Source organism: Cardiocondyla obscurior, linkage group LG04 (genome assembly GCF_019399895.1).
Source record: "Cardiocondyla obscurior isolate alpha-2009 linkage group LG04, Cobs3.1, whole genome shotgun sequence".
NCBI lineage: Eukaryota > Metazoa > Arthropoda > Insecta > Hymenoptera > Formicidae > Cardiocondyla > Cardiocondyla obscurior.
In genome coordinates, this window is record NC_091867.1 from 11,048,617 (window position 1) to 11,074,985 (window position 26,369).

Genomic DNA, 26,369 nt, shown 5'->3' on the forward strand with positions numbered 1-26,369 from the left:
AAAAAAAAATAATTTTGTACGCGTGTATTTCGATGTAAGCTGCAACGAATTAGAGATTTATATGATTTCAGCGAGCATCTTTTTTTTTTATCTCGTTGCCAGCTTCGATGCGTTATGCCTTCAGAAACGCGGTATTTGATGTAGAGGAGATCAATGCCGTTTCAGTTAACGCGCGACGTGACATCATTTTCGCGTCATACCGTTAAAATGCAAGCTATTATACGTTCTCTCGCAGTTTTCTTTCCCTGAAACGATTTCCGATGAAAGTATCGCCCGCTCACTTTTTTCTTTGCGCCTGTAAAAACTTACAACTTGTTAGTGTTAACTTTTTTTATGATTTTAATCGTCTATGAAAATGATATTGCCCTCCCTCTTCCCCCTTTTTTTATTTTTTTTTTTATTAAAACTGCTTCGCTTTTATAATTTTATCCCTTTAATCAGAATTGCGGCGCACAAAGATTTCGTTGGGTGCACGTTGATGAAATTTCTCTAGGAACGCCGGAATTTTGCACGGCACCTGACCAAACAACCCGGACTCCCCGTCGTTCTCGCTCGAGGCCGCAATCGATTGCGGGAGTTCTGGATCTCTCGGCTTCGCAGATCCTTCGCACAATACCGTTGCGCTTGCCTCTATATTGCGAAAACACAGCACAAATAACTCCTTTCAGAAAAGTTGCATGTCACGCCTTGTTTTCCCGTCGCCAGTAAGTAATTACGATATTTAGTTTAACGCAGGCATATTAAACAAGCAGATAACGTAAAGAGAATGATTAAAAAATTAGATTCTGCGGTTTGCGAAGCCTTATAAGGTGGAGTAAACAAATCTGTCGTCGAGTCGTGTTATTCGAAGGTGTAGCTGTGCATTTTCAAATTTATTACACAATAATATCAGTGACAATACCGATGAGTTGACATTTCGATGCTGCAGATACACGAAAATTCACACGTACATACGTATTTACGGTAGGGGGAAACGTACCGTTGAAACGAGCGAGAAAAATTATTTCGCATCGTGCAGCAGGGAATCTAGAAACGAACATGGCGAGATAAATTTCACAATTTTCCGTGTAAATTTTTTAACAGTTTACAATTACCCCGTTAGTTCATTTTCACTGTTGCAAATTCAATTTTAATAATTTATCAACTCCGCTTCAAATACCTAATGTTTAACGCTAGCTAAATGGATCTTACGAGTCGCTTGGTTGGTTGCTTCAGTCTTGTTCGACAATTATTTTATTACGTTTTCGTCAAGTACATTTTCCTGTATCTGTAACATCGAAAAGCGGACTCACCGAGATTATACTGATTTCGGTTTTCGATCTCTTTGAGTTATGAGGACCGCCATGATTGCGCGACGCGAGATGCTATCCTCGTGCTTCTTCATGGTCGTCGTCGCGGCGCGTCTTCATGGTCGTCTTCTTCTTCTTCTTCTTCTTCGTCATGTTGGCGATCGTCTTGCACGTCGGTTAGGTTAGCCATCGTCTTCGTCGTCGTCGTCGTCGTCGTTGCTCTCGTCGAGGTTCGCGCCGTTGGTTGGGTGTCGTCGGAAGAGAGGTGGGCCGTTCTTGCGCGCACACATCCGATCACTCGTGCACCCGCACACACATACACACCCGCAATCTCTCCATCTCTTCTTCTCGTCGCGTTCCTCCACCCCACGGGGAAAAGGGGCGCTCCTATATCGGTGGTATTTTGGTTTTGGCTCGGCTCGGCCCGCGGCAGTTCTGGGAGTGGAGTTCTAAAAACAGCAGAGGTAAGTCCTGCCTGCCGCTGCTAAGCAGCTGCCCGCTTGCTTCTTCATCATCATCATCATCATCATCATCATCATCATCATCATCGGCGCGTCGCGATCTCGCGAATCTCCGGTCTCGCGATCGCCGTCGTGATTCTTCTGGTACCGTTATCGCAAACGTTGTCCGTCTCATCGTCATCGGTATCGTGGTTCCCGTATATAGCTTCCGAACCCGAGCTTCGACGTGCGCGAATTCGCCATCTTCGCGGCCGCCTTCTTCCTCTTTCGGTTTTCTTTATCCTGAAGAAGAAACCGCGCGACACCGATCGAAAACCGAGCCCACGGCACTTTTGCGACTACCCGTGGCGATCGCCTCGCCGCGTCTACTTATAATACACACCCGCTCTCTCGCTTCCGATGGCGGTTTACTAATTCAGCTTACTACCCAGAACCCACCCGGTCAACCTTCTTTTAGGCACCACCCTGCCTGCGGCGACGAGCGCACCTCTTCTTGCCCTGCGCGCATCCCGGCGTCCACGGATTTATTTCTTCGCGCGCGGGAATTATTTTTGGTGTCTTTTCCCGCGGTTTGTTAATATACACCCGCCGGTTCGCCCGCTTCTCGATCCACCTCTCATTCGTTCACCCTCTCTTTCTCTCTCTTTCTCTCTCCCTCGTCCTCGTGCACCCCCGTATTACTCTCCCGTGAAGATTACTCTCTTTCCCTCGCGACGGTCCTCGACGCTAAAATCGTAACGAGAGACGTCTCGCGCTATAGGTACTCAAGCTTTTAGTCGCTTTGCCGCGAGCACTGTGCGCGCTTTCATTCGCCTGATAGGATTCGCCAGGACGCCTCAGTTTCCCTGACTCGTAATCGATTTCAGCGGAGCCCGGTCGATCTAATTGTAAGATCGACGCACAATCCGGCCTCCCGTTCTTCTTCTTCTTCTTCGTCTTCGTCTTCACTCTTGTCTTCTTTGTCCTCCTGTTGTTCGCCACGACAAAGCGGGTGTCACTCACCCCGGCTAGGTTCCTCGGACGTAGCCCAACGGCTACTCGATTCTGTGACGTCATCAAGTTGTTACTTCATCACGTAGTTCCGATGTAAGTTCTCGGAATCCGTCAAGTGGAACCTGCTCGTTGACGTCTCACGTAGAGGGCTTCGCTGTCGTGGACAGACGGAGCCTCCAATCGCGACTTTTCATCCTTTACCGCAACGTGCTACGATAGTTAACAGATCGAATTTGTCTCTCCATCTCGCCTCTCAAAGATATCGGCCCTTTAGGAATCGCGAGTCTTTCACGCGTATCGCTCTTAATGGCACTTCACCTTTTATCTTTCTCGACCTGTCTTCAAATCTAATGTGGCAGACATTGGCGGACAATCATTAGCATTAATGGAAATTTAATATGACTTGTGCTCGTAAAAATTTTAAATTCTCCAGATAATTTTCACTGAATTATTTCCATCAAATTGAGCGGAATAAGTTGGTTAAAGCGATCTTTACTCCGTCGGAGTTGATCATAGGAAGAGATTAAAAACTAGAATTTTCGCGAGCTTGCGAATTTCTATCAAGCCCAAGCAGGAAATTTTATTCGCTGCAAACATGCGCGGGCAACTATCATCGTTTAATTTAATTTATTTTCAAGTAATTACAACTGAAACAAAGCACCGTCCGTAACAAGAATTCCACGTATTGCTAATAATTCAATTTTCTCTTCTATGGAAAATCGCTAGTTTAATTTATTAATATTTTCTGCATAATTTTAATTTTGCAAATATGTTCATACGTCGTAATACAATACTTTTTCACAGAATTATCGAGTAGGGGGAGAAGAGCTAGAAAGATTTAACACAACTATAATAATGAATATTGAATTAAATTAAGAATTTTGTTTTTTAATTTTTTACAAAATTAAAGAGTGTTGTATCATTTACAATTAAGTTGATATTTTGATAAAAATGTTTTATCAAGTTAAATATTCTTTTATTTTATATGTATATAGAATATGACGGACGTTCTTCATTTTATTAAGTTTTCAATTATTTAAGCGAATGAAAGAAAAAAGAACAATTTGCATAGTTTATTTCATTTATATATTTTATGATTATTACAAAAATAAGATTGAAATTTTTTTCGTTTTTTCCTCATTAATCTCTCTTTTTTTTTTTTTTTTTTTTTAATTGATACAAATTGTATTACTAATTGCGTTTTTGCGGGTGTTTACGAATTAATGGCTGCTGTCGTATTTCCCATTTTCGTGACGACCTCGCTTTGCCCCATCATGGATTAACGTTGGATAGCGTCAATGTAAATTCTTACGATAATCACAGCCGTTACCTTGACTAGCCTAGCTTTCTCTCCGTCTTTCATTCTCTCTCTTTCTCTCGCAAACTAATATTGTAGAAAAAAAACCCGGTTAGTGGGCGTACAATTTATTTCTGGTTTGCTGGTTTTTTTTTTGTTTTGTTTTACAGCGTGTTATTACACGCCGTATATAAGCGCAATACCAAAGTATACTCTTGACGCGTATTTTTCACGCTCCGGTACCTTCATCGTATCTGTTACGTTCAGCGCACTGATCCACGTTTCGTCAACTATAATTCTTTATTATTATCCCCGCATAAAATCCGGCGAGTCTCTAGAGTTTGACGTAATGTGGAACTATACACAATACGTTTCGCACGTACAACAGCTCCGCTAACATTTTCGTTCAGCATAATGCTATCTTTATTAAATCCCTTAACTCCTTTGTTACGCCGCGATAATCAAGTATTTGAATTATAGATTTTTCTGTAACTCCGTGAAATCACGCAAAATACGATATAGCGCGATACTTATTCAACACGATGAAATCTCGCCTTTTACTTCCTTCATTTTACTTGTAATTCTATATCTGTTATCAGTTCATACCCGCCCGGCTTTGCATAACAATGCAACGTAACGACACGATAATCGATTCACCTTAGTCCATGCTTTTTTTTTTTTTTTTTGTGTGTGCCGGTTTGTTCGACTTAGACGATAACGACGGCCAGGTGATTCACGAGGACGACTTCTGCTCTTCGAACAAAACGTCATTTTCGTCTTTTATCGTCGACGCAGCGGCAAAGAGTATTAACATGAAATAACGCGATCCGATCAGCTGCTTTTTTTCGCGCAATCTTGCGAGGTAACAACGCCGCGCGCTCATAATTAAACTTCCCGGTTGGAAATTTTGATATTTTGCGAAACGATGGTCGTGGCGCCAAGTATTTACATTTACGCGCGGTGCACGTGTCCCGTTGAATGAAAAAATATTGAGCGACGAACGTCGCTAATTAGCGGCATTTCAGAAAACGGGGAGCTTTCGCTTAAAGCCGCTATAATCCTTTCGAGTTGCAGGCGGGGTTACTTTGTACAAACGACAAGTTCAAGTTCCCAGAAGTGGATTTATAGAACTTGCAGATAACGAGCACGTCGTTACGACCCTTATCGCATTACGCGTTCTCCGAACTCGACCATCCCAACAGAATTTGGGAAGAGAAATCTATTACGCCGTTCCCTAATTACGATCTTTCTAGGAGGGTAAGCGACGGACGTTCAATCGCCCTTTGACGCGTATAATTTTGGTCGCTACCGCGCAAACGATTTTTTATTTCACGCGAAAAATGAAAAATTTATCGCTATAATAATCCATGACGCTTGACGACTTGCGGCAGATTTTCCCGCAGATAGCTGAATTTTTCGCGGTAATATTTCAATGCGGAAGTGCATCCGCGAGACGGCAACGATATACATATTTCCCTGGCATTTTGCACAACCCGACTAAATGCTAATGAACACAACGAGCCGCGGGGTCAGGTCGGTCGGTCGGTCGGCGGAGTTCCGAACTGATATCGCGCTTAATTGAATCTGACGCGTTTCATTGACATCGCGCGGCTTAAATGCACGTGGGCTGCAAGCCGAGCTTTCGAGCGCTGTGCAAAATGAAGAGTGATGACTCGAAAATTCGCGCGATTATTTACGGCTCACACGAACTTGCGGGATAAATAGTGCAAGTGCGATCGATAGCGCATTCGAACTCCATGACCAGCGTCTCTTGTTGGAATTTCCTCCTTTTTAAGAAAAAAAAAAAATATATATATATTACGCGCAATGCGTTCTTTTTCTTTTTCTTTTTTTTCCATCTCTCGGTGGGTAAAGTATTCTCCTTGTTTATGGTGACTGATAGCTGTATCGTCGTAAATCATATTTCAGCGGCGGTCCTCGGCTTTCATGATCGTCCCGGGGGGGTTGGTCCTCGCTCCGCCGCGAAAAGCTCCGCCCGGTCTCGCTCCTTTTCTCCTGACATCGTGCCAAGTGCGCGTCGCGTCGCGACGCAATCAAATGGCCGCCGGTCGGCGATGCTTTTACATCGCCGAGACCCTGACGGGAGCTTTCGGTCCGAAATGCGATTCGAAAGCCGCTTGCGAAACCGATAGCTCTGAAGAATTGAGGATGGAGATGGGATTTGCAAGTCCACGTCCGCAGATCGATCTATATCAGGATCCAAGTGACTTCGCGACAGCACCGTCGTGTTTCCTTCCTAAAAGATTTATTGGCCCAATGATGCTTCGATCCGGCTTTTGCGTTTCAATTGAACATTCTGAAATTGAAACTTGCACGTTTAAAGTAAAATTCTCTTTGAAGCTTCGTACGTAGGTACGTGTGATTTAATAATAGCAAAGTTACGAGCAAACTCATTCCCGATTAAAAACAATTATAAAACCAGCATAATTAACCCGGCCAGCACTACATCGTTTAATTGCATAAAAGCAAATCTTTTTTGTCGCCATAATTTTTTTTTTCTTACCACACCCGCGGTACTACATCTGTAACGCGTTTTCAAAATCTTTTCGTTGAATATCTCCAACGATATTGCGAGCGATGACGCTTTAACTTGATTAATAATTTGTTGAATTTTCATTTAATTAATATCTTTGCTGGCTAACGAGAGCTGACTAAAATATTTCAATAACGTAATGTCGTGTTATTACTTTATTCGTACGGTACAATTGAAATTTTCATATTCCGCTTATTAAAATATCAAATAAACACGCGGACGGATAAACGTAATAATTAATGCATCCCTTTAAATTCCATTCTTTTTAACGTTCGCGACACAAATTACGTGTCATATATTTCCGTGTTAGGTTTGCATTAATTTCTTTTTTATACGTTTTTGCTATAATCAGACGCGTAAAGTAAAAATGTCACGTGGCTCAGAAGATGTTAAATAAAATGCGCGTTATTCTCCCAGGGCGATCGAGAAAAAGCTTCCGTATCATAATGCTTGATAAATTTGCTGTTTCTGCATTCGGTTTTCCTCCCGCAAAACGGTCTCCCTATATTCGAATACGATGCGCCTTTATTACGCGAAATAGAGATGTCATGTGGATTAAGGCACATTAAATTAAACCACGTTATCTTTTTCGTATCCGCGCTATCACTCCCGCGTCATATATTTTTGCATTAAATTCACGTCTATTTCTTTTTTCCTTTAAACTGCGCGTTTGATTATTTAATGAGCGCGAGGCAGAAATACCAGGCAGGTTAAATGGAAATTGCTTTATCCTTTTTGCACTTACATCTCATTTATTTCCCCCCTTTTTTTCCATAAAACTGCGTGTTTGATTACTTAACTGAATATAACGCGTTTTTTATTTTTTTTTTTTATTTTGTTACGATTGAATGGAAGATAGAAATGCCACGTGGATTAAATCCTTGCTGGTGTTCGAAAATCGATCGTAGGACTGCGAATAAAGGGATTACGTTAATTACTCGTATAATCGCGCCTCAAATTGAATTTCTTTATTGATTCTTGTAAAACGGCGACGTTTTATCTCGCGACTGTTTTTATCTTTGTGCTGCTAAAATATATCAATTCTTATTCAGTTTAACGTTAATAGTTGACGCAGCGGCAGCTCGTGCGTTCCATGCATAATGTCACATCATTTATAGTCGTTACCTCGTTCTGTCTCGCGATTTTTCTCGTTCCCCGGCTGGTTCGCGATATGACTTCATACCTGTCATACCTTTCACATCGAAATATCATTCGAGTTACTCAAATAAAATCGTGAAAGAGTATTAGTTTGTTAAAATATACAGGGAAAAAAAAAAAAAAGCGAAATACGAGACTGCATCGGTTTTTACTTTTATATAATTTCGAATTCGTTTTTATTTATTGCTTTTTTTTTTTTTTTTCTTTTTGGAGAAAAAACATTTTAACGAGGAATTTATCTCTAAAATCCTTTTCCCCAGATCCTCGCACGATTGGAATTTTTGTGCGATTCTATACGACGCGATAAAATTCACGAATATTTATATGATATGTATATTTAGTAGCGTCTGTCGTTTCTATTTTTGTCACGGCACGATGGGATGGAAATTAATCGATCACTCTTTGATTCGCACCAGTATCCACTGCGTGCTATCGTGTAAAACGCAATGAAGGGTTAAACGTAGGCAGACATCCTGGCTTTAGCGCGGGCACGTTCTCGCGTTACCGGCAATATGTGAACATCCCGCCTACGTATATCGTATATATCGTTTCGTTAAAACTCCCTTCGTTACCCTCGACAAACTCATCTCAGCCTTCTGCCGTTGCTCCTCTCTAGGAGCAAGATGTCCCTTCGAGATGCCGGGACGAACGGCAGGCAGGGTGAGCGGATATCCGGTATGGCAACGGACGCCTGTCTTGAGTCGGAGTGTCGCGCGGAGAGTAAGAGAAAGAAAGAAAGAAAGGGAAGAGAGAGAGAGAAAAGATGAGGGAGAAAAAGAGCAAAAGAGAGATCGTTCGTTAGTGTTGCTGCTCGAACGGGTAATACGAGGTATGGTCGCCACCTGGTATTTTCGTTCGGCACGAACGAGCCTTCGAAATCTACTTCTTCCACGGGAAGTCCAAGTTTCTTTGCTTCTCCGGAAGGAGAGCTTTGGGACAAACCCCGCGCACTAGGATTCAACTGCGGGCCGCAAGCCTTTCCGGGCGGTTCTTTTTTTCTTTTTTTTCTTTTTTTTTCTTTTTTTTACAGTAATTAGAGAACGTGACTTGAGCGTGATATCGTTGAATCGAGTCTTTACTTTCGTTTAAGACCGCTAAGACGTTTCTTATTCCAATAATTTTCTTTTAAACATTTTGCGACGAATGTGCCTACGTGTTCTGCTGGTTGAATTTTCAAATCAAAGATTTAAAATCGATAAGATTGTCGAAACGTCCGACGTCTTTGACAAGTGTTGTCGTCGGTTGTCGCAGATTTAATCATATCTATGATACAGTATAATATGTAGCGCATATGGTCAATGATGTATCACGCAGATCCATCATTCTACTTATTTTTCTCCTTCCCCCGGTTTCTTCCGGATTTAAGAAATTATCATTGGCCTCGCACGTTTCGCTCGGCTTACAATCCCTTTTTCTCAAAATATCTCCTCTCGCTAATATTCCCTGGTTGGCGGCGGTGACCTCGTTTGTGATGTTTAAAAATTACACTTTATTGAATTATCCGCGAGATCCATTTTCCATCTAAGCTGCAGTCGAGAAAGTTTGAAAATATATTAGGAGCTCGGCGAATATACGAACAAATGTATTTCGAACAAATCGGCGTTTGAAATCGGGATTAAAACCGAATATACATTTCCGTGGTCCCGATTTTCGTATGTTATAGATAGAAAGAAGAGTGCATGTGTGCCGCATACGCTAATCGTGTCTACTGTCACGTATTAAGCGCAATGATTATTTCCATAACATTAACGACGTGGTGATTCGCGAATTAAATTTTTTTTTCTTCAAGCATACTATGCATATAATTGGTTATTAGAGAATTAATCTTAATTTTGGTTCTAGATCTAGGACATGTTCAATAATGAGCTTTTGGAATAGAGTGATTGGTCATATCAACCCTTTATTATATTTTCTTAATTGAATTGATTTCTTCCCAAGTACTTGACGCTATCTGTCGCTAATCACAAATCTTTTTGCTTGACGATAACTTTCGTAGAAACATTAATTGGCAAGAAATCTATCTGACAAATAACGCGAAATTTCTCATCTAGATAGAAATATCTCTGCCATGACGAGTGATTAATTTTATTTCATAAATGTGATCTATATTATTTCGTGGTTTTCCAAAGAAATTATATTATTAGAATTAGTAATAAAAATGAGGATTTTCTTTTTCTTTTTCTTTTTCTTTTTCTCTTTTTATTGGAACGAAGTGTCCGTATAAATGCCATGAATAAAAGTCTAAAATTTTATTTTAGCTCTAGATCCGTCAATATTTTACAGAGTATTATACATAATTAATTGCAAATAAAAAAAATTCGTTTAAATTTCATAAGTAAGCCAATAAAGGTTTAATCTGAAAATCTTAAAATGTCTTGAAAAAATTAAAAGTAGGATTTTTATCCGTGAGATAATTAGTTTATATATACGTAAAAATAATTATTAGAAAAGATGGAAAATGTTATTTAAATTTCAGAATCTAAAGATTTAATTACAACTTTTTTATTCTTTTAAATTATTCCACGTGGAAGTTAATGACGAGAATCTATCAAAACAATATTAATTATCATATCTTGGCGATCTTGGCAAACGGATGCATTTAAATATAAGAAATCTGACAGATATCTATTCGCCTAAATATCTATATGGAGAAATAATGCGAGCTAATTGATAACGTCACACGGACTACCGGCTGTGCTACACGTCGATCGATTCCGAGGTGGCGAACGCCGAGATATAAAAGATAATTGTTTTGCAGGTTTGAATTTTAAAAACCTCCCTTGTCCAACGTCTATTTTCGTTTCGCGAACTGTCTCGCTCTCCCATCATTTTCGATGCGCTGCTATTTTCGATTCGGCGCTCGATCGACCAGGTCACACGGTTAAGCGCGGTTCATCCGATAATGAAGATGGACTTTGCTAGATTTTCCTGAAGAATTTAATATCATTGCTACCGTTGGTTGCCGCTGCCGTGCGAGTTCGACGGCGAGAGGAGGAGGAGAGAGAGAGAGAGAGAGAGAGAGAGAGAGAGAGAGAGAGAGAGAGAGAGAGAGAGAGAGAGAGAGAGAGAGAGAGAGAGAGAGAGAGAGAGAGAGAGAGAGAGAGAGAGAGAGAGAGAGAGAGAGAGAGAGAGAGAGAGAGAGAGAGAGAGAGAGAGAGAGAGAGAGAGAGAGAGAGAGAGAGAGAGAGAGAGAGAGAGAGAGAGAGAGAGAGAGAGAGAGAGAGAGAGAGAGAGAGAGAGAGAGAGAGAGAGAGAGAGAGAGAGAGAGAGAGAGAGAGAGAGAGAGAGAGAGAGAGAGAGAGAGAGAGAGAGAGAGAGAGAGAGAGAGAGAGAGAGAGAGAGAGAGAGAGAGAGAGAGAGAGAGAGAGAGAGAGAGAGAGAGAGAGAGAGAGAGAGAGAGAGAGAGAGAGAGAGAGAGAGAGAGAGAGAGAGAGAGAGAGAGAGAGAGAGAGAGAGAGAGAGAGAGAGAGAGAGAGAGAGAGAGAGAGAGAGAGAGAGAGAGAGAGAGAGAGAGAGAGAGAGAGATGAAGATGGAACGAAGAGACACGGAGATATATATGTATATATATACACACACACACATCTGCATGTATGCGCATACGTATGTGTGCGAGCGGCAGAGAGGACTCGTGATACAGGGGAGGGTGAGGGAGGGATGCGACTATAACATATCGCCCCGATATTGTTATCGATCCCGCCGGTTGGAAGGTATTTGTTACGTTCATTGTTTTTCCTTCGCACCGCCGAGCAAAAGGAGATCACGAGGGCCCGACGTCCCTTTTACAGTGCTAAAAGGTATCCGCGCCCATCATCTCTACCTGTTTTCTACGCTTTCTCTTTTCTCATCCCTCGTCCCTTTTTTCTTCCTCCTTTCCCTCTTTCTGGGTGTTCTCTTTCTGCGTTGCCGGGAATTTCCTTCTCCCCTATATTCCCGGCCTTTTCTACGTGACGATTTCAACACCGAAAAGGAAAAAAAAAAAAAAAAAAAAAAAAAAGAAAGAAAGAGAGATTCTCGATTCGGGAAAGAGAAGAACGAAGTAAAAGACGTTCGTTAGCAACAAGTATCCTCGAGGGCCTAACGTCGGGACGAGCAAGAATTTTATAATAATTCGTAACAAACGGTAAAGAAATCTCTTGCAATATTTGCCACGCCTCATTAAGTTTTTGCGCCAAGTAGATAATAATATCACGATCAGAAAGGCATTTTTTTTTTTTTCTTTTTCGTTGCGCAAATAAGACGTCGGTCGCAAATAGAAGGGGGGCTATATTTAATTCATCAAATGCATGGGAAATTCAGCGCGCTGATAAATCCTTTTTGTCCAAGATTCGCAGTTTATTTTCGTAATTGATACTTTTACCACGCGTCTCTCTCTCTCTCTCTGCTATGAGGGCAGTCGCGGCAGCGTTAAATCAGTTTCGATCACCGGATGATTTTAAACCGCGATTTTGTTTTACCAGTTTTTTAAAGGTATTTCAATAGGCAGTTGACCACGCTCTCTATTTATACTACTTTCGTAAAATTTATATTATTCTTGCGACGGTGGCACGGTGGATATCATACATCGGGACAGTAATGTGCGGAAATAATGTAACGTAGTTGACTTGGCAAAATCCGGAAAAGAGTAGTCGCGGGGAGACGCAGAAGTGACGTTGCTTATCACCTGGCTCTTCTCGAACGCTTCATAACCGAGTTACTATTCGTCTATAACCCGTGCACCGGCGTTAATTAGTCATTTCCAGCTGAATGGATAGGTATATTTTCTTCCACGAAAGTGTCACTGTGAGGAACGCGCGGCAGTCGATCCGGTCGGCGCGTCGCATCGGCTCGCTTCATCTCGCACGACGGCCATGCATAGCTTATGCCGCTTAATTAAATATCCCTGTTCGCCCGAGCACCGCTTGTCTCAAGTTCTTTTTCGATATTTTATGTGGCGCACTTGCGCGAGCTATATATATGTCCTTGGCAATGTTCGAAGCAACACGGCGCAGAAATTTTTGCACCTTTATAACTCTCGGACATGTAAAATAAATGTTGGAATTTTAAACATAAAAATTACTTTCTCGGAAATATATATATATATATATATATATATATATATATATATATAAATAAATAAATAAATTTTTAAGAAGGAACAAAACGTTTCGCGAGATGCATATAAATAATTATTCAAAAGCCCAGATTATCCGCGACTCGCAGTTACCAAAATATTTCTGTATCAACTTTCGGAAGAAAAAGAAGAAAGATAATGTACAGGAGTTAATATAGACGCGGAGAAACGAATTATCTTGGAGCGATTTCTTCGCCGTATTTTAGTCTTCCAATTAAATAATTTTAGGATAATAGATATTGTCTGAATTAAGACTCGATTACATGTAATAATAGATGCAAGTATTACTTCGGAACAGTTGATTTAAGTAATCGAGTTTGACGTTTACTTTTGGCAAAAGTCCTTATCTAACGAATCTCGAAATCTTAAATTAGGCCGCTCTCGCGTTTCATTTTCCACATAGTTGCCCACTAACGCAATATCGTTGCGTATCCGAGCGCAGCTTTAGTACGAACGATCATCGTCGACCGCGGACCCGTTTTAGGCTTATTAATTACTTATCCATCTTCCGTTTCTCGTGTCTTCTCGCGCTCGTTCGGTGCGAGATCGATAGGCCAGGACATATTGAGCACTCTCTCTCTCTCTCATACATCCACTCAAACACACACACACACATATATATATTTTCTCTCTCCCTTTCTCGACGGGTTAGGTTGTCCAACTTCTGCAGGGGTACAGCTACATTGCAGCTCATGCATAATACATTACAATCCGACCTGGAGTAGATTTATATTTACCCCCGTACCGGCGATAATTCGTTAAATATCGACAGGCACCGCGCGGCTCCCGCGCGAGCTTTTTACGTCGAATATCCGACACGAATATTCCCTCCGCCTCGTAGATCTCAGCCTTATTGTACGATTCAGGCCAGTGCAACAGTTGTGCACGAGCTGTCAGGGCCTAAACTAGGCTTCCCAAACGGATGCGAGTCCCCCGGTCGACTCGCGGCCGCGTGCCATTGATTTTCCCCAAGTCTTATAAATAATCCTTTTCGTTACCGATATCATCGGCTGAAAGTACTTTTGTACGAGTAAATTTCTCTTTGTCAGATTACTTGTGCTATTTTATTAATACTCTGCGTTCTCACGAGGCCGAAATTGCCGGTTATCATATGAATCGAGAAAGCTCGCGGATCCCCTATACTACATTGACAGTCTAATATTCTAATATTCTGTTAGTTTGCATTATAATCTATTTTCGTATTTCACGTCAATTTCATCCTGGCTCTATTCCATATTAAAAAAAATAAAAAAGAAAAAAAAAAGAGAGATATTCCAGCTCTGGCAATTTCAGCTGTCCGCGAACGTAATTTAGAGCTTTTTAATGACACGTCGTACAATCCGTCTCCGGAAACGTACACGCGGCTATTTTTGCGGCGATTTGATATATTTACCGGGGACAGATTTCAAATGTCGTGCTATCGGCCGTCTAACGCTCGACGGGATGAACCGCGCGAGTGTCGGCAACTCCGATTGACGTGTTACCGCGACACTCGATATCGCCTTAGCAAATCGACGTCAATTTTGGATGCATATCCGGTGAACGTTGATTTCGAGTGCCGATTGTGCGGTTTTGGAAGCTGCCAGCGACTCGTCTGGTTTCCTTTCTCATCGGACAAACGATCCACGTTCTCTCATCGCGCGGATACCTTCACTTTAGCTCTTTACGATCCCGTTTCGTCAACTGCGACGCTAAAAATCCCTCGCTCATTTTCCCAGCTAATTCCATGAAAACCGTTTAGCTCTCCGCGGGTGCTTCAACATCGATTATTACTTGTTAAAAACGCGAATGCCCGGACTCTCGTTTACAGGAAATGTTTCGGCGAGATTAATACGTAACCTTTTCATCCTAGATTCACGGCAATTTAAACTAATCGACGAATTTCGTTCGGGTAAACAATTATTTACTTTCCGCGCTCGTTTATTTCACGGATGTCCCGCACGCACGGTTCATAAACAGGCTCGAACGTGAAACGAGAGAGGGGAGTTAGGTAAAAAGTTGGAGAGGCGAAGGTCCTGCGTCCAGCTTCCAAAGATCGTTCGGCCGCCGCGAAATAGAGAACAGGGATATCAGCTGGGAGGAAAAGGGAAGAAATACCTGTCTCGCGCGAGACGCTACGCGGAAATCGAGCGGAAGCGCGGATAAAAAGCCTTAAATAGAATCGTGCACTTGTGCATAGCGCGGTGCATGACTCGGGCAGTCGCCGCGCGTCCCGGTCTATAACACAATTGTTATTTTCGTCGACTCTGTGGCGCGCGTACACACTTTGTAACGCGGGCGAGCGCCGTATAAAACGCAGGTCGATTCTTGAACCGTTGCGCCGCCGCGATATTTCTGGCCGGCGAAATATTAATAAAGTGTAAGGATGCTACGGGCTTTGCGTAAACACGCGGCCTTTCATCGGTCGAATCGCGTATCGACTGACGCCGATGCGCCGTATCTCGCGAGTTTTCTTTTTTTTTCTTTCTTTCTCTCTTTTCCTTCTGTTCGCCGCGCTTTCCCTCGCGGGCGAGGCGGGCGGAGGTCTTCCGCCTATCGCCGCGACGACGTAACGGCTTCGTAATCTCGTTGTTAACGTTCGTTTCGTAATCGTCTCTTTTTCGCGAAAGATTAATTTTGCTGCGGCACTTCTCTCTCGCATGTCGCCGATCGAGGAAAACACCGCGATGCGCCGCGCCTCGCCGTGAGAGGACTTGATCATCCCGTAACATGTGCGTCGCGAGATCGCAAATTGTCCCCGCGACGATTATCGTGAATCTTCCACGTATTGATTTCCCGACGGTGAACCACGTGCGATCGGAAATTTTCAGGGATACGTCGAGGTGTGCAATTTCTCCGAATTGCAATTGTCGATTGCATTTGCAAGCCACCTTTTCATCTCTGAGATTTTCCCAAGTATTCCCACGACTGCTGAACAGAGAATCGTTGATGCTACAGAGTCGTTTGGCGCCGCTTACTTCTGACTGTATAATTTTTACATTGGTTTTTTTTTTAATTTGTTATTCAGCTTTATTCTTTCCTCTGTGCGCGTCACCGTGCTGCCGCTGCTTTTTTTTTTATTCTTTTAAATGAATATCGTATAAAAGAACCGAATAATTTAATCGTGTCGTCGAGGGGAGGATGCTAGAAATTACGATTTGGTCAAGATTATTGATATTATGATTCATACATTATTGACAGAGAAATAAAAAAAAGATGATAGAAAGAGGAGTGGAAGCGCCGCGTGGTTTCGCGTCGCCGCGATTGAAAATTCGTAGCAGCTTCTCGCTCCGTTCTCCTCGGAAAACGATCCAGATCGTCCGAACAAGTGCGAGGGAGACGGCCGTTACATCAGCGACGAGCCGACGACGAGGGGCGCGAGATGGCGCGCGGACGCCGACCGCCGCAATTGGCCAGCCGCTGGCTGACGTCCGCGGCATCGTCGGCCAATGGAGAGTCGCGTCGCGTATCTCGGCACGCCGTGGCAAACTTGAGAGGCGAGGTGGACCGACTGGTACACGATTGCCAGCCGCGGCGACTCAGTTCCCCTTCTCGCGCGCTCGCGCCGTCTCTCTCTCGTTCGATCTAGCCGTTTCTTCTTCTCGCTCTTGCGCGCGCGTATGTCCGCCCGCATACTCTCTCGCGCTCGGCTCTCGAGGCGACTTCCTCAAATCTTTATTTCAGGCTCGACCGCGAACTCGGGGCGAACTGGTCGGTCGAAGCGCGCGCGACCGCCCTGGTTTTTTAACCGTCCTCACGGCAAGCTCACCGCAAGCGGCCGCCACCGCCGTCACCACCCGTCATCGTCGTACATACGCGCGGCCGTGTGCGCCAGGGCAGCAGCACCCGTCGGCTCGTGGTCGCGGAGAGACGACGCGTGTCTAAATTTGAATACGCTCCGGCAGCGTAAAGAAGCATCAGTGCCGTCCGCGCGTGATACGCCGTCGGAGCCTACGTCGCCGCCGCCGCCGCCACCGCCACCTTCGCCTCGCCGTTCGTCGTCGGCCATCGTCGTCGTGCTTGTCACCCGCGCGAGCGGTATATTTTAAGAAGGACGCTTTCCTCGCCGTGCATCTAGTCAACGCATCTAGTCACCGCGATCACCGTCGCGGATAAGAAGCTAACCTATCTTAACCAGGCGCGCAACAACGGTAACCGACGCACGCGCGTGCACGCACGACGGACCTAAGAATAATTCACGGCGCGAGTTATCACGACCGTAGGACGTCCCTATAAATAAAATTGTGCGCCCTTTTTGCAAGTGACTTGACGGCGAAGGTGAAGGAAGAGAGAGAGAGAGAGTGGAGAGGCAAAAGCGAAGGGACTCGAACGAAATTAGTGGAACATTTGGTGAGATTAAGATTTTTTCTCGATCGATCCGGGCAGGAACGGGAAACGAGGAAAGCGGAGGCCAGCGTCGCGTTTGCGAAAGAGGAAGAGAAGTAGCCAACCGGAGCTGGAGAGTGTGCCAAAGAGAAAAGAGAGGAGATCGCCGATAGAAAGGAGCCGCGACGAGAGGGAAAGAGGAGTGCGCCTGTCGGTTTCGGCGTGCGGTATCGGCGGCGCGGATTAGTGCGCGGGAGAATCAGCATCCGACGAGGAGAAGGAGGAGAAGGTGGTGGACGAGAAAAGCGATAGAGGAGCGGGAGGTGCAGCGACAACAGCAGCGAGAAGTTTTGTTTTGATCGCGGCGAACGATCGCGCCGTCTCACGATCTCGTCTCTCGTTCCCGTCTCTTCGTCGCGCGGGGCAGCCGCGGGGGTGCTGTATCGCGGTGTGGGGAGATATCGATCACCCGCGCGGGACCATTGACGTCGTTCTGGAGAACGGCCGAACGTCGTGAGCGCGAGAGAGAAAGAGAGGAAGAAGGACACGACGACGACGACGACGACGACGTCGTTGTTGGCGATCCGACGGTTCCCGCACGCCAGTTAAGTCGCTCTTGTCATCCGTGGTCGTCGTCGGTGGGACTCGCTTGACGGCCGCGTTCTCGTGCGAGATCGCGATCGCGATCGCGATTCGGCGCGGTGCGGTGCGGTGCGCCGCGTCGCGACGCGGCGCCGATCCCGAGGATCGCCCGCTCGCTCTCGGCCTCGCTCTGGTTGACGCTCTTGTGGAGAAGATCGATCGATACGCCTCGGCTCAGCAGGAACTCGGCCGACCAACCTGACTCCCCCCGTCGACATGCCCCGCTGGTGATCCAGTAGACTGCGAGACCCGGTGAGTTTACCAAACGCGGTAGCGCTCTCCTGACGAGCGGAAAAGAACCCGTGAGGAAAACGGTGACGGGGGAGAAGAAGAGAAAGAGAGAGAGAGAGAGAGAAAAAAAAAAGAAACGAAGTAACTGAGAAGCGGTGGGAGGACAGAGAGAAACACTCTCGCTCACGGTAAATCTTCGTCGAGAGAATCTCTCTTCTCCCCCACTATCGAACCGCTCGTTAGGTATGCGTCTTCTTGGACCACGTCCAGGTCGGTATCTCGAACGCGCTTCTCGCCGTCCCTCGAGGCTCTCCTCGACGCCGCGATTCTCGCAAAGTGGAGGTCGGCTCAGCCAAGATCTACTTCGCGGGGCTTTCTGGCCCGGGATGATAATCTTCGCGCTCCCCAACACGTCGTGATCTTTGATCTTTGCCGCGCGCGCGCTCGCGCGATTCAATCTTTCCTACACTCAAAATATTAGCCCTGCGATTCCAATTCAGGGCAACGTACCTTCTATCTCGAAATCGCCGAGTTCTACGCGAATTCGCTACGACGCAACGTCATTTTGTTTCGGGAGCGGAGCAAGCGATTTAAAGACGCTGAATAGTAATCGCGATTAACATCGGGAACGACGATCGTATCTCGTCTAATTCGATTTCCAAGTACACGCTTCAAAATTCCGTCCCTAACTCGATATCTGTCTTATTCAAGGCGCCGTAATTTCATAATCACTCCGAATTAGACCTGTCACGGTCTTGGACATACCTCGGTCAGAATTAACCGAGTCCCGGGAGTATAATTCCTCCGGGATGTACTTGGTATTATTTTATTGATAATTCAGATAGTTTGGAGTAGCAGCGCGGCACGATTAAAACGTATAAAAAGAGCCCAACTTTTATGAAAATGGAACAATCGTTTTTTTTTTTTTCTTTCTTTTTTTAATATTTTTTTTATACGAATGCACGGTCGATATGGTTAATCGTTTTTCAAGCTGGAATTAATGCTGCGCTGATAAGACAATCAGAGAAACGTGTGTGCAGTATTACATTGTTTACGTTGACATGTAGTAGTAATACTTTTATCTAATTTATAACCGAGGCTCTAAACACGAGGAGATTACATAATTTAAATATTACATAAATTATAACCGGGATATGCGAGAGTCGCGCGAGACAGTAGGCGAAATGCGAAATGGAAGTAAATAAAAAATGTAATTTCCCCCGCAGTTGATTTACCATTTCGCGTTGATGCCTTTTAAAGCGCTCGTCGTTTTATCGAAAGAGAAACGGAACGCCTTCTGCGCCCGAAATGATTAACGAGCGTCGCTGTAATATCAATTCTTAACGAGCAATTTACTCAAAATCCTAAATCGCGTAATATTTATCACTCGCGCTATATGTACAACGACGGTTTCGCTGAAATCGGCTCAACTCGTATCGCATTTCCGTTAAATAACCATTTCATTCCCGCCACACGTTCACACGTACACAGATTTCTATTTTGTTTTATAAATATTTTAGAGATCTTTAACATAAGCCGCAACGTATCTCGCAAACTTACGGTGAAGTAAAGATAAACTTGCCTCGCGCTGGAAAACATACATTAAGCCGCAGTAATTAATAGTCTAACGTATACAAAGTTGTTTTAGGAATCGCCAGCCGGCGATTAGGGATTACTAATTCCTTTTTTTTTTTTTTTTCTTTCTGTCGCCATATCGACTTTGTTAGGTTGACCGAGAAAATAATGGGGACCCAGCTCGGTTCTCTCGCTCCGATTAAAGACGCCCTCCCTTCGCAGAACACGAGAGAGAAAAGAGCGCGCTTGGTAACCACCGTGTAATCCGAGGATCACGCCTCTGTGATAAATTATATCTTCTGACCACGACGAGATACTTAATCAGATCCTTAAAACAATATTCGATCTACCGTAACGCGCGCGACCGGCGCATCGTTGACGATCTGATTCGAGGGTGGAGAAAAAAAAATGCGAGACGTAAAAGGAGTTGTTTAAAAAAAAAAAAAAAAATATTGGTTTTTGTTTGATCTCGAAAACAATATTGTTCGGAAATCAAAAAGAACAGTCGATAGAAGTTTAATCTGTTGCGCCAGGGTAAATACCGGTAATTTCGAAACGTTGACACTTCCCATTTTTAAGCTATCGCGGTGGCGTGTAATACTTTGTTTTTTTTTTTTTTAATTTATTACCATTGCACGCGCGCGACATTTATTCCCGAATCTCGGAACGTTTCGCGTGGAATAATTCCCGATCGCAGCCATGCCGTTGCCGGGATTTCAACTTTTATTGCGCGACACGTTATTTTACTCGTAATACCATAAATCATCGATGGTCGTTTTGATCGGTTCGCTATCTAGCGCGCGAGCATCGGTGCGGAATCTGCGCAGGTTTGCACGCATAAACGATCCGACAAAGCGACATCCTAACGAGCCGGCATAGTTGTTAGTCGAGCGAAGATTCCATCGAGTAACACGTACACGCGCACACGGGCGTGTGGGTCTGAAATTATCAGCCACAAGGATAAGATATAAAGAATAAGGCATAGATAGATAGATAAAATGTATTACGTATCCTTCAGTAGCTTCGAGAAACGGAGGGGAAAAAAAAAAAAAAAAAAAAAAAAAATGCGGCAGGCAGTCGTTCTTTACTTTGATTCTATGTCATTATATCCGCAATAACGGTTGCTCACGTGACAAACTAATTAAACGCGATAATCCAAATATACGTTTGGGTGTCGTCCCGAATTTTCTTTCGATATTACATCAAACGAATCGACGGGAGTGATATATATATATATATATATATTTTTTTTTTTTTTTCTCCAACAAGTTACCTCTTTCGGCGGTGAGACTTTGCGCCTCGCTACCTCGCTCTTCGTAATCTTGCTCTCGCGTTTCATTGTGCCTCGACCCCGACGCATCTCACGCGATAATCCTTTGAATTCGATATTGACTCGGCGCGGTCGCGGACACAATCGCCCGCCGCGATAAGGCACGAGTTTTATCAGCTGGACCGTGGCGCGCTTTCAGCCCGTGACGTGTATATCTCTCGTCAGATAGCGGCTCTCCTACGCCGCGCGTCTCGCTATCGCGGCGATTATTAATCGGCGCGATGTAACGAGATGCAAATGAGCCTTACGTGTCGCCGCGAACCGGCTCCGCCGACGAAGCGGCCGCGCGACGATCGAGTATACGCCTCCGGAGAGGGACTCCTCGATCAAAACCTGCCCAGGGTTTTTGTCGACCGATAAGAATTTCATAATTTTGCAGCCGGTCTTTTTTATTCCTTCTCATTTGTACGCGGGGTGAAGGTCGAGGCGTTGCGTAACGTATCGCAGAGAGACATTTAAAGCGACGCTGCATTAGGTAACGCGGAGAAGAATCGCCGCACACGTTACGTGCCGTTATTGCGATATAAATTTGCGCTCGCTAATTTTTCTTCAATTATCCTACCCGAGGTTTTCCTCCTCGCGGCTCGGCGCGTCGCGTCGCGCAATTTGCGGCGGCGTAATATTATTATTTTCGTAGCGCTCCAATATGACATTATTGACTACAATATACCGCGGCGGGATAGCCCACCGATAATGGACCGTATTACATCCGGATTGTTCCAAACCGTTAAGCGAAGAATTAGTCCGTGATAGTGTTTGATCAGCTGTCGGCGTTCTCCGCCGCGTTTTCTCCTTCGAAAAAAAAAAAAAAAATTACCTTCCGACTGATCGATTTCCCGCGCAAATTCTCCCCAATAGATTCGGAGCCCTTCTCTCTAAGCGATATCGCCGACTAATTTACTTCCGATGTCGCGTTATTGTATGCCACCGTAATATTACGCTCGCTCCTTTCCGATACGTATTTCACCGTGGGGCACAACGAGGAGAGATGTATAGGCCGGCCGGCGCAGGCTGACTGGTCGCTGACCCTCACTCCGGCCAGCGGAGTGTACCCTCTTGTATAATAAACCGAATTCGATCGACGGGGACATGTCTTTTCCTAGATCTCGTCGCCGTACAACATCGGTAAAGATAGCGAAGAGGGATATATAGCGGAGAGCTATGTCGCTTTTCATTCATTACTAGCGCGCGAGCGAGTAATAATTTATTCCTCACCCCGCTCACCCCTTTCCCACCTCCTCGTCCCTCAGCTGTGCCTGGAAAAGCCGTGCCTACCACACGCGGGGAACGTACACACACGTGCATCGATCGATCACCCGCGGAACGTCGATTCCGCGTCGAGGTGGCAAGACGGTGATAGCGCTCGACGTTGCGAAATCATTATCCCGCGTATTACTTGAGGGGTGAAAGAGGGCTTACGCCTTTGTTTTCCTCCCCTCTCTGTTTTCTTCTCTCGGCGAGCCTTCCACCCTGATTCCGAGCTGATTAAAATCATCGCCCGTGATTCAATTGTCGCTATTTAAGAAGAGGACTCACTGAATTCGATTAACTTTTCGATACTTAATTTTCTTTTTCTTTTTCTTTTTCGAGAGAGAAAATATTGCATTGGATAATCAATCTTGTATCGAGAATCTTATATCGAAATTTAATAGTTGATGCAAATCATGTGCCACGCGTATACAAGACGCGAGTTTTAGCTTCATTAATTACGAGGGTCACGCTTTCCTGCGGGCTGCATTTTCAATTAAGAGAGCACGCTGTCCTGTCCCGCGTGTATTTCGTATGTAACGCGCCGGGGAAATTTAATTAATCCCGGGGATAAGGTATTTTACGCGCGGACGTTGAGGGATCTTGATACAGGTTACAGTTAGCGCCAGATAATTACGAGTGTCCTCGCGTATCTTTTAACGATAATGCGAATGAATGGAGCTCCGCGAGGAGAGCAGCGGAGGAACAAAGCTCACTTTTTACGTCTCGGGATTTATATCCAATTTCCCTTGTTTCCTTCCTTCGATAATCCAAGTGCAAATATTAAATGTTAGTTTTAACGCGCCCGAGTTTTATTTATATCGTTTAGCCGAGGATCAACAAACGTTTCGCCCACTCGTCGGAGCGTTCGTGTGCGCGCTTTTGAAACGTAAAACAACGGGATTCGCGGTCGATAATTTTCTCTCCGCGCGGCGCTATGTAACCCAGCCGGGGTACGCGTAAAAACTCTGGCTTTAACTCGTTCTAATTCTAATCCCCCCTCGGGTTATATTTACTAAAGCTTTTTTCCATTCATCGCGGGCACGCGATGTGTCGTTACGTGAATTAACGCGAAGCGGCGGCCGCCGCCGTTTTTCACCCCGTTATTTTCGTCGGGCTTCAATTTACCCCACGTATCGTATCGAGATATCGCGTTTCATAATCCCTCACGCACGAGACGCGATCTAATCGCGGCTCGTTACAATCAAGCGCTACCACGTTTACCTGCTGCTCCTCACCGATTTCCATTCGAAAGGAGTGCGAGGCGCGATGCGTCCTTACAGATAATCCTCATCCGATCGTAATACTTGCTTCGTCTAGGCTGATAAAAATCAAAAGTAAACGTAACAAATTTACCAAGAAGAAAAAAGAATAGTTTGCGATCTGGACAATTATTCTCAAGTATGTACCCGCTCGTGCTGCTAGGTCTGAATCTGAAGGAAAAAATATTTAAAAAAATAAAAATAAAAAATTGCAAAGATCGATTCATGTATTTATACGTCAGGAATCCGTTGTGTGATAATCGAGTTTTATTCCAAGCGGCTTTTTAACGTCCTTCAATTACCCCGCGTAGGTGAGAGAGATTAATTTGCCTGATTTACATTAACTTGGTCAAGAAAAAAAAAAAAAAAAAAAAAAAAAGAGAGGTTGCCCCGAGTTAAATTAAACGTCGAGCATATCTCGTACGTCGTACGACGAGAAACACGAGGAGGCCAGCACGATGACGACTCGAAGCGCTTCGTCATTCGTTCTTAGCGGAGCTGTGTGTGCCGTCTTCCTTCTTAATCTTACGTAACGTATTCGCGGTGTATCACGTCGGTGTATATAACGTCGCGGTCGTCAAGCATACGCGAGAGGGCAACGAATAATTTCGAGGCGCTCTACCGAGCTCTCGCCTCGCGATCTCCGATAACGCGCGCAAATTTATTAATATTTGAACAGCTTTCGAGCCGCCGGTACCCTTTTCTAATTGAACTGTTAGCGCGGACGAAAATCGATCGGTGATTTTTCGTCGCGGACCACTTTTTTATAATCCGCGTTATTTTCCCCGCCCTTCATTTTACGCTCGTCGTCGCGCGATCGTGTTTTCGGAGCTTAATAATTTTTGCGTTATTAAAAAAAATACTTTACTACCTGAGCGCGAATAAATCTTTCAGCTGGCTGAGCACTCTGGGTGTAGTAATTTTATGTGAAACGCGTTATTTTAATTTTCTGATTCTTAAAATTTACTTTATATTAACCGATATTATAAATATTACTTAAATGTAAGATACTCGGCGAGTATATTTTTGATTTTAATATTAATTTATCTGTTAATATTTATTCATTTTTTTTATTTCACTCTTCCAACGATTTAATAGCTCCTGATAAGCGAGCTATATATACATATGCATTTATAAATACATATAGGTACGTTTTCTTATGTTTTTACGTTGAGTACAGTTGCCGCATATTCCTCTCGCTCATATCGTGCCGCGCAACGCTAATCGCATCCTCGTGGCTGATCGATAAAGTCTGATCGATCGGCAGCTGCTCGGCGCCGATCGGGAACGTCGTGCACGGCGATCTCGTGGAAAATGAAAATTCCAGAACGCACGGTAGACTGTAACCAGCCATTCCAACTGCCATTCGCTTCCGTTCGCACGCCTCGATTAATCGCGCTTCTCTATCATCAAGACATTACTGGCTCCCGGCTCTGTGTGCGCGATTGTGTGTGTGTGTGTGTATGTGGCTCGCCACATCCACTTGCTCGCCCTCTCTCTCTCTCTCTCTCTCTCTTCTTTCTCTTTCTCTCGCTCGCTCTCTCGCAGTAGGACAGGGGGAACAGGGGCCAGGGGGAGCACACCTGTGCAAGGTTGAAGAATACCCCACGACCACTCCTTGTTTGTCGCAACCTGTTAACGCGCCGCCTGTTCGCGTATGCCGGCGCGCAGCAACCCTTCTTCGTCGTTCAACCGACGGGAAAACTTTAGGGCGTGTAATTCCCAGCAACCGGTCGGCCGGCCGGCCGGCCGGCTGGTCTGCACTGTGATCATCTCGGATTATCGTTCTCCTTCGTTTCTCAAATCCACTATTGAAGTCGGCCGAGACCGCGCCGCTGAAAAATCGATCCTCTGACGCAGATCGCTTGGCGAACGAATGGTGGCCGCGTTGGTGGTGGTGGTGGTGGTAGCGGCGGTGATGACGAAGGCTATAGTGGGGTGGTGCACCCCGTATAATCGGATCCCTCCACGAGAGCTTTTCCCTTCGCCACCGCGTATCGCTTCGACGTTGCATCGCATACCGCAAGCCACTCGAACGCACGTACGCGTCCAACCCCACGTACGTTTGAATAGAAAAGCTGACTTATTTATTGCTCTCACACGCGCCGACTCTCTCGTGACTGCTTGCAAAGTAATCCTCGCTTTCGTTAAAAAAAAAAAACGTAAAAGAAGAATTTTGTTATTTTTTTATTCGAGAAATACAAAGCGGCGAGAAACCGAAGCGAATCAATCGGCGCTCGTGTTTGGCGTGCAAGTTTCATGGATGCAAATAGAGAAAATGTAATAAACTTTATTAACGTTTTACTGCGATTGCTTTTTCTTCCGTCGCTGTTATCCTTATCTTCTTCGGGAAAACATTGCTGCTGACGATCCCAGAGAGAGATCTTCGACGTCTCGTCTCGAATCTCAAACATATAAAAATATGTAATAGTACGATTGTTTTAAACGCAAATATATATATGTATATATATATATTTTTTTTTTTTTTTTTAACGTCAAAAATGCATTTGGAATATTGCGGCTTTTTTTATTCTTTGCCGCTATTATTCTTATCTTTGTCGGGAAATATTGTTATTAATGATTCCGGAGAGAGATCTTTAGAGTCTAGGAAAAAAATATGAGCGAAATAAGAGCATGCGAAGTGTACGCAAATAAGTGCGTCGTTATCAGTAGCTATATTACGTCCTCGCATCACTATTTTCCTGGCCGATCGTTCGTATGGTAATATTACACAGCCAAATTACATACACGTGTCGTAAAGCACCCGTATCTTTTCAATCTTGCACGGCTATTTGCTTCCTACAAATTCAAAAATCCTTTCGTTGAACGTGACCTTCGTCCCTCATTCGTATCAATAGCGATAAAATTCTTGAGTCACAACATTGCCAATTGGCTGCTTTATCGGACAGTGCG

At 44.5% G+C, this 26,369-nt stretch overlaps 1 protein-coding gene across 7 annotated transcripts in view; it reads left to right on the forward strand.

The window, feature by feature from the left end:
• Positions 1 to 26,369, forward strand: part of Mef2 (myocyte enhancer factor 2) — a 68,272-nt gene that overhangs the window by 25,881 nt on the left and 16,022 nt on the right. The window contains exon 1 of one of the 7 annotated variants that reach the window (XM_070654955.1): positions 16,746 to 18,062. The exons of the other annotated variants lie outside the window; for them this stretch is intronic. The gene's annotated coding sequence lies outside the window, so the exon portion shown is untranslated. Of the gene's footprint in view, positions 1 to 16,745; positions 18,063 to 26,369 lie in introns of those variants that run through there. 7 annotated transcript variants of the gene reach the window in all.